The sequence below is a fragment of the Saccostrea cucullata genome, unplaced genomic scaffold, assembly GCF_032062105.1.
Source record: "Saccostrea cucullata isolate Sc308-1 unplaced genomic scaffold, CSIRO_AGI_Scuc_v1 ctg5231, whole genome shotgun sequence".
Lineage (NCBI taxonomy): Eukaryota > Metazoa > Mollusca > Bivalvia > Ostreida > Ostreidae > Saccostrea > Saccostrea cuccullata.
Genome location: NW_026930238.1, coordinates 1 through 12,590, shown reverse-complemented (window position 1 = coordinate 12,590; position 12,590 = coordinate 1). Strand labels below are relative to the sequence as shown.

Genomic DNA, 12,590 nt, shown 5'->3' with positions numbered 1-12,590 from the left:
CTGTGCAATATCATGAGAAGCTTTTGAAATGAAATTTTTCAGAACTCCCTATAGCCTAAGGAAGACCCCTTTTTATTTTGGGTCAAAAGGTCAAGGTTGTACATTTCTACATTCTGGATGTGTATGTGTAAAACTTTCATTTTCGGGTGATATCTCAATTTTTAGCTCTACTGGTCAGAGACCAGAAGAGCTTATGCGATAGTAATGCGTCCGTTGTCCGTCCATCTGTCTGTCCGTCTGTCTGTCTGTAAACAATTTTTCAAAATGCTGCTCCTCCTACAGTTTTGGTCTGATTTCGATGTAAGTTGGCACACAAGTAGACTACACTAAGATACATAATTCTATGTATCGGTTTTTGATTTCGATGAACGGTATGGCCGTGGTTACTAAAAATATAAATTTCTGTGAAATTCTTTCAAAATGCTACTCCTCCAACAGTTTTGGTTTGATTTCAGTATAACTTAGCACACAAGTAGACTACACTAAGATACATAATTCTGTGTATTGGTTTTTGATTTCGATGAACGGTGTTGCCGTGCTTCTACAAATAGAAATTTATTTGAAATTCTTTCAAAATGCTACTCCTCCTATAGTTTTGGTATGATTTCAATATAACTTGGCACACAAGTAGACTAAACTAAGATATATAATTCTTTATATCGGTTTTTGATTTCGATGAACGATGTTGCCGTGGTTACTAAAAATATAAATTTCTGTGAAATTCTTTCAAAATGCTACTCCTCCTTCAGTTTTGGTCTGATTTCAGTATAACTTGGCACACAAGTAGACTACACTAAGATACAATATTCTATGTATCGGTTTTTGATTTCAATGAACGATGTTGCCGTGGTTACTGTTAAATACTCTCAAAATGCTACTCCAAATACAGTTTTAGTCTAATTATAATATAATGTGGCATGCAAGTAGACTACACTAAGAACATAAAGAGACTTCATCAAGGATCATTATTCTATTTATTGCTGTTGAAAAGTTTCAATTCCCAACTGCTTAAGTACTTTTCTCTTCCTTTGCTATAAGTACAAACCAGTAGAGCTTCAGTCTCGACAGAGACTTCTGGTTTTTATTTTGTAGTCCATAAACATGATCGTAGATTGACCTGAACTACGTGTTCGAAGTAACATGTAAACATGTATTTGGCGTAAATGTTGCTATTCATCCAACAATTGCTCAGTTGCTTGTGGTAAGATCCTCTGTGCACATTTATAACAATATCCATGTAAGGCAAACAAAGGTTTGTCAGTGTACAGGTGTAGATGATAATGCACATTTTTACTAGCGAATCGGTCACTAGTGAGCTCTAATTTTCGCCGAAAAGTATAAGATTATTGTTATTGTTATTTTAAAACCCTCGTAAGTCACCATTTTTCTGTTGAAAGTCATGAAAGTCTTTCTGGAAACATTTATTACAGGACATGTTTTCAAATGAAACAGGCTATAGCAATATCATGTTTACTGCCAACTTTATTTATAAAACTGGTTCTACCCTATAACTATGGAACGCCATTGTTGTCTTAAGGGTACAAACGTATGAATAGAGCAACCTAACCACGTGGATTGAATTTAAATCACAATAACGTTAGTAGGGGTGCTGTTGGAACTGGTGATAAGTATCTACACGCATTTTGACATCTGATGTATAACAAAGAGCCAAGGCCATAACGTTTTTCATCCACATAGTCAACGAGGTGCAATGGGAAGCCATACATACAATTGTAATACAACCCTATAGAAAGAGTTCTACAATACGTCTCACACAATCCCATGATGAGTCACTATCAGAATCGCTAATGTCACAACATTCATTATATCAATATCATGATGAACACCAACTTTGTCAGATTCAGAGGGAACCCTTTCAGTTTCACAATGAACATGAACACTGTCTGTACAAATATTATTATTGTCGTCAACATTGATTACGGTTATACCTTGCTGTTTCTTTTTTTCTTTCATACATGTATGCCTTTCTTAAACGGTTATACTGGGATTTGCTGGTGAATTTCCCGGACTTCGTTCTGTACATTGTTTACATTAACTACAATTTCCGGTTTTAGAAAAAAAACCATATATACAAGCATTGCGAATTCCGGAAAAAATGTAGTGTAACACTTTCACGCGGAAGATGAGAAAATTTGTTTGTGGTATGTACAGTGTATCCTTAAAAGGCCTTGGATATTTAGTGAAGCGATTCTCACGGTCATGACTAGTGGAATACAAATGTAGGGACGGTCAAAAGAAGGAAAGGCAATAGGCCGTGAGTTGTTGTTTCTATGAACAAAAAGAAAAAAATTATGAAAGTATGAACAAGAAAAGGGTAACTAAAATGAAATAGTGAGAAAAAATTCTAACTGAAACACAAATGTAAATGTAAATAACGTAACACATGATACATGCAAACAAAAGTAAATAACTGAAAATACATGAAAATAGAAAAAAGAGTAACAAAAAAAATTAATTAATTTATAACTGGTCCAAATTTAAACAAATATGTGAGATAAATAGATTTAAACAAAACACCAGGATAAAATCTCCTAAACTTATTATCAAAAGTCCAGGGACGGTCCAGATCAAAATAGGGGGGTTTACACATTATCACAGTACTTTAAGCGTTCGCGATTTTGTAATATAACTTACTGTCTATCCGGCCCGCTTGGCAAGACCGAGAAGGGACTCAGGGGCTCGTCCTGATATGGCGCCAACTTCCGCCTCTTACCCGACACGACGGTAAACTAAACGTCCCCGTCCTCTGTGAGGTCAACCATCTCTGATTCCCCCCCCCCCCAGTTCGGAGGAAGCACCTCAGTGCCCCCTTGTGTAGAGACCTGTGTCCCATCTAATAGGTCTCGTATCAATGAGTCACCCCGGACACCCTCTTAGAAAAGGGACTCTCCTGGTCCTCATTGTCTGTCTGTGAGGAGTCATCCGGTGTTGACTCCTCCTGAGCATTGCAAAGCGTTTTCTTAAGGGGCCTGGTGGCTCCTCCTGGGGTGTGTCAACAGCCTCACTGTACAGGTAACACTCCCCCCCCCCCCCAGGTTTCTCATTCTTATCTGGAACCTTGCTAACAGGCTCGGACTGCTGGGGCTAACAGCCCTGCTTGTATCAGGCTTACTGACAACCTGTGACTGGGCCGCCGAAGCATAACTCCGGGGCCTAGCCATCATTCTGGGTCCGTGGAAGCATGCTCCCCTAAGGTGACCCACCTCGCCACCCGTAAAACATACGAGAGGTCGATTTGGAACCACAAACAGACACATGTGCCCATAGATAGACGTTAGGTACGGGATGTGTTCCTGGTCTCTTTCCATTTGCATTGTCAAGTTTGCACTCCTTACGCCCGTAAGGATCTGCCAGTCTTCCACAAACTGCACCCTGCCGACGTCTCCATATCTGTCCAGTGCTTTACCTACGTATTCATTTGAGACCCATATGGGCAGCCAATGAATCTTGAGTGTAACTCGGATCCGGTCACAGGCCTCAAGGCGTATCCTAAGGGTCCTGCCTTCAAACTAGTACTCTTCACCATTGACCTGTCAGTGGTCTCTTTGTTCTGAAAGGTCAATTACCACGTATCCTGACGCTCCATCTGCCAGATCTGGATAACTGTTTTCAGGCCCAGGAACACCGTGATCAAGGCTGTAACATCTCTCCTTGACAGCTTCTTCTGTCCTCTAACTTAATTTCAAAGTATGCTCCATTACCAGCCTCTTTGAGCCATCCAAAATATCCATACCGGTAAAGGGACCCCGTGATCAGGGAGCCCTCTGCATTTAATTTTGTGTAATAGCGGTGTAACTTAATGATGTCCTCTAGTGGCTTTAGCTCCATGGGAATGAACGTCCTTTGGCCTTGGACTTTCTTTTCTACACAGTATGCGTCTTCTCTATAAACCATATTATATTTTCTGTTTGTTGTCTTTCAACGCATAGTTGGAATTAAGTGTTGTTCAAGCTCGGCCCAAATCCCCTCAATCATCTGGAAATTCATGCTTTGAGTCTTTATTTGTCCTCTTATACTACTGAGTGAAATTTAATGAAACTTTCACAGAATTTTATTACATATTGCCATTGTGCACCTCCTATTTTACTTTTTAATTCGACACGTATTTTAGGTTTCCCAGAGCAAAACATAGACATTGCCATTTTTTGTTTACCTATGACGTCACATAATAGTATAACATTTGATTTTTGGAACACATCGCATTATGATAACTTCTTCTTCCATCATAAAGTGGTTATTTGGAAGAGCTTTGGTGGTGGATGACTCCTCAAATTCTACGTCTTGATCGGATGAACAGTCTCCATCGTCTTCTTCTAAGATTGAATATCTATTTGACAGATTTAAAGAAGAATGGAAGCTGGCTGGGGACAAAAGAGGTGACTGTACAAACTTTTGACTTCTTTGTTTTCTTTGTTAGGGATGGAGATTAGCTGATTGCTCTGGATCTATTCCATGGGGTATGTCTTTTTATTAGCTCTTCACCTGTAAGCTTTTCTGATCAAAATTTGTCCGTTGTCTGTCGTCGTCGTTGTCATTAACTTTTCACCTTTTCGACTTCTTCTCATCAAGAACCACTGGGCTAATTTCAACCAAACTTGGCACAAAGTATCCTTAGGTAAAGGGAAATTCAGGTTTGTTCAAGTGAAGGGCCACGCCCTTTTTCAAGGGGAGATGATTAAGAAATAATGAAAATTTGATGATATATTTTAAAATCTTCTCAAGAACCGCTGTGCCGGGAAAGATGAAACTTATAGGGAAGCATCCTCAGGTAGTGTAGATTCAAGTTTGTTCAAATCATGACCCCCGGGGGTAGGGCTGGGCCACAATGGCTGATCAAAGTTTTACATAGAAGTATATAGGAAAATTCTTTAAAAAATCTTCTTGTCAAGAATAGCAGAGGCATTAATGATCATATTTATATATGGAAGCATCCTCAGGTGGTGTAAATTCAGGTTTGTTCAAATCATGACCCCTGGGTGTAGGGCGGGGCCACAATGGCCGATCAAAGTTCTACATATAGAAATATATAGGGAAATTCTTTAAAAATTTTCCTCTCAAGAATAGCAAAGACAAGAATGATGATATTTTTATGGAAGCATCCTCATGTAGTGGACATTCATTTTTGTTCAAATCATGACTCCTGGGGGTAGGGCGAGGCCACAATATGGAATCCAAGTTTTACATAGAAACGTGTAGAAAATATCTTTAAAATTCTTCTTTTCAAGAATAGCAAAGCCATGATTAGTCCTGTTCATATGGAAGCATTCTCAGGTAGTGTAGATTCAATTTTGTTAAAGTCATGACCCCTGGTGGTATAGGGCGAGCCACATTGCAAGTTCAAATGTAAATTGCAATTAAGCCACAGGTAGTCAAAGAAATATGCAAGCATCCTAATAGTTAGTGAAGATTCAAGTTTGTTCAAATCATACCCTCTCCCTTTTAAGGATTGGTTGGGACCACTATTGGGTTTAAACCTTTCAATATTAAACTGATTTCTACTTTTTTCTAGCCACATTGCTCAGGTGAGCGATGTGGCCCATGGGCCTCTTGTTGGTGATAAATGCGAAGATGATGGAGAGCTGGCTGGTGATGACAATGAATTGAGCGATGATGGCAGTGATGAAAGCACAGGTTTTCTGGTCATAGAGACTTTGGAATCCTTTGGGTTTTTTTTCCGAGGAGGTGATGGTGAAATCACAAACGGAGCATCTTTTGCGACAGGTGATGGCAAGAAATAAGGAGATGATGGTGGGATGTGTACGCAGCTTCTGTGTTGTTGATACTTTAGATTTTCGAGGTGGCGTTGGTATACTTGAAATATATATTCAATGTTATGTAGTTTCCTGGGAAACTGGTTTGGGCGTTAAGAACAAAGTACATTATTGGTCGATTTTCGCCGAGCATTGAAATAAATTGATGTTTATCTGACTCAAAAGTTAAGAAGTTCATCTTTCTAACAATATATGGCTTGCTTATATCTGATTACGTGTAACGCATCGCAAGTAATGATAAAATATGGTGTTTAAGCGATAGTAACGTCAGTTCCGACGTTCATTTTGCTAGAAGACGTTATTGATGTACATGTTTCTCGTGCGTCGATCAAATATCCTGTATGTATAAAAATGATATACGATTGTCTGAAAATAGAATTTATCAATCCATTCAAAGATATTTTAAGAATTCCTTTGTAATTCATTTTACATTTGATCATTTGGGTCACAGCAGAGATGGAGTAGGGATAACAGGATTTTACATGAATATATATCAAGTCATCCGACTGCATGCCTGCATAGGACACAAAACAACTACTAGAACTCTTGATTTCAAATTTTTCCAGGAGCTCGAGTTACTTTTATAGCTCTCTTTTTCCATCTCAATATCTTATTATGTACATCGTTTCATACCTATGTACATTCTGTATATAATTATACCCCCGCTCCAAAGGAGAGGGGGGGTATACTGTTTTACCCTTGTGTGTCTGTGTGTCTGTCCGTAGCAAATTTTTCGTCGCAGTTTTCTCAGCAACTACTCATCACAGATGCTTGAAATTTTAACACAATCTTCTCTGAGACATGCCATACGATGGGATACATTTTTGTTCAAATCCGATGTCAACTTCCTGTTTTTCCGTGCATCTGTCCGCTTCATACATAACAAACTACTTGTCGCACAATTTTCTCTGAGGCATGTCATACGGTGGGATACATTTTTGTTTTAATCCGATGTCAACTTCCCGTTTGTCTGTGCGTCTGTCCGTTTCATACATAACAAATTTTCGTCGCAGTTTTCTCAGCAACTGCTCATCGCAGATGCTTAAATTTTTAACACAATCTTCTCTGAGGCATGCCATAAGGTGGGATACTTTTTTAGTCAAATCTGATGTCAACTTCCTGTTTGTATGTGCGTCTGTCCGTTTCATATATAACAAATATTTCGTCAGTTTTCTCAGCGACTACTAATCGCAGATGCTTGAAATTTTAACACATCTTTCTCTGAGGCATGCCATACGGTGGGATACATTTTTGTTCAAATCTGATGTCAACTTCCTGTTTGATTTTCCCTAACAAAAAATACTATAGTTAACTATAGTTTACTATAGTTAACGATAGTTCACTACAGTTAACTATAGTAAATCAAAGTGTCAAAGTTTTCGTCAAAGTTTTTCAAAGTGTCAAAGTTTTCCAAAGTGTCAAAGTTTTCGCCAAAGTTTTCCAAAGTGTCGAAGTTTTCGATAAAGTTTTCAAAGTATCAATGTTTTCTATAAAGTTTTTCAAAATGTCAAAGTTTTCGATAAAGTTTTTCAAAGTGTCAAATTTTTCAGTAAAGTTTTTTGAAGTGTTAAAATATCCAAGTTTTCGATAAAGTTTTTCAAAGTGTCAAAGTTTTCGATAAAGTTTTATGATCTATCAAAGTTTTCGATAAACTTTTTTAAAGTGTAAAAGTTTTGGATAAAGTTTTTCAAAGTGTTAAAGTATCCAAGTTTTCGATAAAGTTGTTCAAAGTATCAAAGTTTTCGTTAAAGTTTTTCGAAGTGTCAAAGTATTCGATAAAGTTTCTCAGAGTATCAAAGTTTTCGATAAAGTTTTTCAAAGTGTCAAAGTTTTTGCCAAAGTTTTTCAAAGTGTCAAAGTTTTCGCCAAAGTTTTTCAAAGTGTCAAAGTTTTTGTCGAAGTTTTTCAAAGAGTCAAAGTTTTCGCCAAAGTTTTTCAAAGTGTCAAAGTTTTCGCCAAAGTTTTTCAAAGTGTCAAAGTTTTTGCCAAAGTTTTTCAAAGTGTCAAAGTTATCACTATAGTAAATCAAAGTTTTCAAAGTGTCAAATTTATAACTATAGTTAACTATAGTAAACTATAGTTAACTATAGTATTTTTTTCTTAGGGAATTGCGTCTGTCCGTTTCATACATAACAATTTTTTGTTGCAGTTTTCTCATCAACTAATCAGAGCAGATGCTTGAAATTTTAGTACACTCTTTGTCGAGGCATGCCATATGGTGGGATTGATTTTGATATGAATCTGATGTCAACTTCCTGTTTGTCTGTGCATCTGTCCGTAAAGGAACTTGTGTATATTAACATGATAGTGTTCATTCACATCAGAGCGGGGGTATTCCTAGTGAGCACTGGCTCACAGATTTCTTGTTTTTCAAAACTCGAGGTTATGAAAAGCGGATAATAATAATTGATGGTAGCTATAATACTTGAAATTAATTAAAACCTATCATAGAGACAATTTTAACACAGATAATGCAAATAACATTTTAAAAAGGGTCAACATTCATTATTCCGTTGGACTAAATCCGATTGTATCTCATAAATATTCATCGAAATAATTATAAATTGGAAATTCATCTGAATGCAGACTAAGAAATTAACGATTTTTAATTTATCGAAGAGGTATGATATTTACTTTTGAGCACCGTTTTAACCTCATATTCCATTGTTATCGTAAACCCTACAGTGTAGGTACGTGTCATTTGAGAATTCACGTGGTGCAAACCTTGACGTTTTTCGCTGTTAAATCATCCTCATATGTCTGATTGGACAAAACTCTTTAAACTATCCACAAGACGTAGTATTTATTGAAGAATGCTTGAAAACTTTCAAAAATAATATAAATCCTCCAGGAAGGGGAGATGGAGACAGTAGTTTGACACACCATCATTTTTATGTGCATATTTTAAGTGGATTTCTTGATTACATCTACCACTTATTGACTGATGTTATATTGTACAATCTACACGATGAATCATTTGTGAAGCAACGCATGTTTGCATCGTTAAGTTTCAAAACTTCATACTCTAATATTTACATTTAACAGCATTAAATATTTTATTTTTTCATTGCCGACGAGAATTTCATCAACCTAACAAAAGGCAGATCAATTTGGATATGTACCTGAATATTTCAAATTGAAGAATTCAGATCTTTTCAAATTCTGAAAATGAAATACTTGAAAGAAAAACAATTGTAAAACACAGTAAGTAAACTAGTATTTTAACATACCGTCTTTCAGAAGGCATGGTATTTATTATCCCATTTAAAGAAGTCCAAACTTTTACGGAATCGGTTTTAATTTTACACACCATTATGAAATTATGATCATCACTTTTCTGTTGCAATAAAATATTTTTGTATGATTGAAAATAATTTAGCAATTATATATTTGTGTATTATCATTGTGTCAATGTGCATACAATGCATTTTAATTGAATGTATAGCCATAAATTATGGAAATTAACACTTTGCACTCTGTCCATAGAAGTTACTGTATACAGGGCTGACGAGAATTTTCGCCTTCTCTTATTTTCGCTCTTTCACACTTGCAAACAATTTTGCCCCGTTTTAAATTCGCCCAGTCATAATTTTGTTTTAGAAATTATACTGTATTCTATAATTTCGCCCCATTTCAAATTCTCCGAAATGAGGGTAGGACGGAAGGGGCAGAAATAAAACGGGGGCGAAAAATTCCCTGTATACAGTATATATCATATAGTACATACATGTACACAGACACAAATTCTTAATTGCCTTTTTTTACATAAATCTTTTTAACCTTTTCATATTTTGTGGTGTATATATATTTTCAATTTATTTACGTAGATCTCGGTGTTATCTTTTAATGATGTTTGGTGCCCATTTTTGCTGCTTTTTTTTTTCTAGACGGACTGCCATCCCCAACACTTCAAACAATACTTTTTGAAATTTTGAAAATTGTAAGAAAAAGGCAAATTAAAAATTTATTCTTCCACTGTATTTCTTAATTTCTTTAAGGTTATCCGATCCTCAGGTTCTGAAAATCAAGCATTGACTAATTGAAAATGCTGACAAAAATGTCTCTGAATTTTCAAAGTAATGTTTTTACCCATAATAATTCTTCAAACTTCGTCTTTCAAGTTAATCATATTATATACAGAAAATTAGTAAATCTCAAATATATTTTCAGGAATCGCGAATAAAAACACCTGCTATGCATTTTCCAATTCCAAATTTGATCAATTAACACATTTCAAAAATAAAAATCATAGGTATCCAGGCTTTTGAAGAAATTTCACAATTTTTATACATATAATGTACTTTAATTTCTTTTATTTACTTCTATCATTTTACAATTCAAAGTGTATAAAGATTCTCCTGTCATTGCAAAGCTCCATAAATCACTTCTAATTTCATATTATGTGAATAAACATTGGTATCTATGGTAAGATTAACATGAACATCAATATCTTGATATAAGTAATTTTAAAATGCTTTTACGGGGTAAAAATTTCGACTTTTAATTAGACCTTTCTGAGAACTTCAAAGAACCTTGAAACACATTAAGAGATATATAATGAAAATTGTTGCATGAGAATATTTAATTTTCAAGCTTCATTTTGAGACTTTTTGAATTAAATTATAAATTAAAGAGTTGTCCTTCCTATAGCTGAGGATCGGAGTCCCTTAGACCCTTTTTCAAACTTTCTTCAAAAGATCTTTTTTTGGGCAAAATATTGCTTCTGTTTTTCATTTAGTTCCTCCGGCACGTTAACCATAACAACGTCGTGTAGCTTTCTTACTTCTTCCTGTCTGGCAAAACTGGCGAATTCCTGATTAAATTTAATTTTTATTTCAATACAAAACTTTTTTTTCTTTATATGCAATATTAGAATGGTATTCAACGGCTCGTAAAGTAAAGCATTCGTGCATATCATTTTGTAAAGGTCTTTTATTAACCAGGAAATCCTTTTCTGCATGGATTGTGTATTTGTCAAATGCTTCCTCCCAAGACTTGTTGCAGAAATTATCTTTTTTTGTCTCTCAATATGCTCTTTGCTACAAGTTTAGTATCCTTAATCTGCTCTATTCTTCTCAAATACTGGCAGATTTTGGGTGCCTCGATGCTTGTCATATTTCTGAAAATCTTAAGAAGGAAATAAAAAAAATTAATGCAACTTTCAATATTTGTATAGCGATATATTTTTTGGCCGTAATCATCTTATCGGTTTCGTGATTTTTGTGTATATGGGATTACAAAATTTAATTTAATACAATAGTCTGCTTTAAGAAAACGTATCCAACGTGTTATGGTGTCTAACTCTTACTTAGGAAGGATATGGAGATAACGAACAGTATTCAATATCAATGGAATATTATTAACACTTGATTCTTTGTAAGTTTAATTTTCTGTTAAATACAATAGGCTACAGTTCATTCTCTTAATAATTTGGCTTGTTACACAGTAAAATCCCATTAAGTAGATTGGTACCTGCTGTGGGAAGTCTTTCATGGAGTTTCGTGCGTTCCATAATTCAAAAATTCTTTTTACTCGACAAAAGACGTCCTCTACCTGGGAAGCGACGCTAAGCACCGTGTTTTAACCCTTCGTTGTGTAAGTCTTTGGGGAAAAATTAATTTATTTAATACACATAAAAATAATGTTTGATTTTGATCCATTTAGTATATTTTAATAAGAAGTACCCTCTCAGGTAGGATGCTCAGGGTCATTGTTGCAGTGTCTTTCCAGGTCTCCTCCTCCCATTATTCCATTTGTCTGAAGTAAATACTTCGTGCTTGAATAACCTGATCCTTTAAGAAAATCATATACCATTTCTTTAAAAATGGAAAGCAAATTTTGTCGGATCGACAAAGAGGATAGATGCAATATTATTAAAAGTTTTAAAACGCAATGTTTCAACAATCAGTTTCTAAAGATTAAAGGAGTACAGCAATTAAAATTTTATTGCAATTTCCTTACTAAATGGAGAAAATGTAATTTTCTTTTTGTTAATTGAATATTTACTAAATCTTCATCAAAATCATACGAGGTATAACTTTTTTCCAACGGTCAAAAAAATATCTAACGAAAATTCTCAAGAATCATATCGATGAATCGAGTATATACCCGCAGCGTATACATAATACAAAATGTTGATAACATGTTTATAAACTGAATTTCTACATTAAAAAATATTTCATTTGCACTTTAAAAAAATTCTAACAATCAATTTCAATAATAAATTAAATTTTCAATTGATAAAAAAATCAAATTGCCACCTTTCCTTGATTTTAAAACAAAATAGCATCATATGTACAAGATTATATTCCATTGAATCAAATACTTACAGAGAATATTGTACCATTCCTGATGGATTTACTAGAGTAGCAAAGTTTACATCGACCTATTTCACCATCATTAATGTCATTTTTCTTCACTTTTGTCATGTCTTCTCCACAATTACATTTCAAAGCGGTCGGAATTAAATCATTACAAATCTTTTAAATTGAATACATATTTCCACCTTTTTTTAAACTTCCATACAAAATTTAAATACTCCGGAACCCCTCGGATACTATTCCTTTCCATCAGCCATTTCGTAAATTCAAATTTTGAATAAAAACAAGATGACGTGAATTTTTTTTTTAATTAGGCGCTAAATTACCGAAGATAAACGTTAACATATTGAAAGTAAAGAAAAACAGGATTAAATGACAATAACTTGAGATGCCTACCAAAAGGACATTCCTTGGACAAATTGTTTGCATCCAGAAATAGCTAGTTGGTTGGAAATTTACGAAAAGGCAATTAATTCCC

General features: G+C 35.0%; 1 pseudogene; it reads right to left on the bottom strand.

Annotated features, from left to right (window-relative positions):
• Positions 1-10,482: 10,482 nt before the first annotated feature.
• On the bottom strand, positions 10,483-12,220 carry LOC134283363 (uncharacterized; annotated as a pseudogene).
• Between the last annotated feature and the right edge of the window lie 370 nt (positions 12,221-12,590).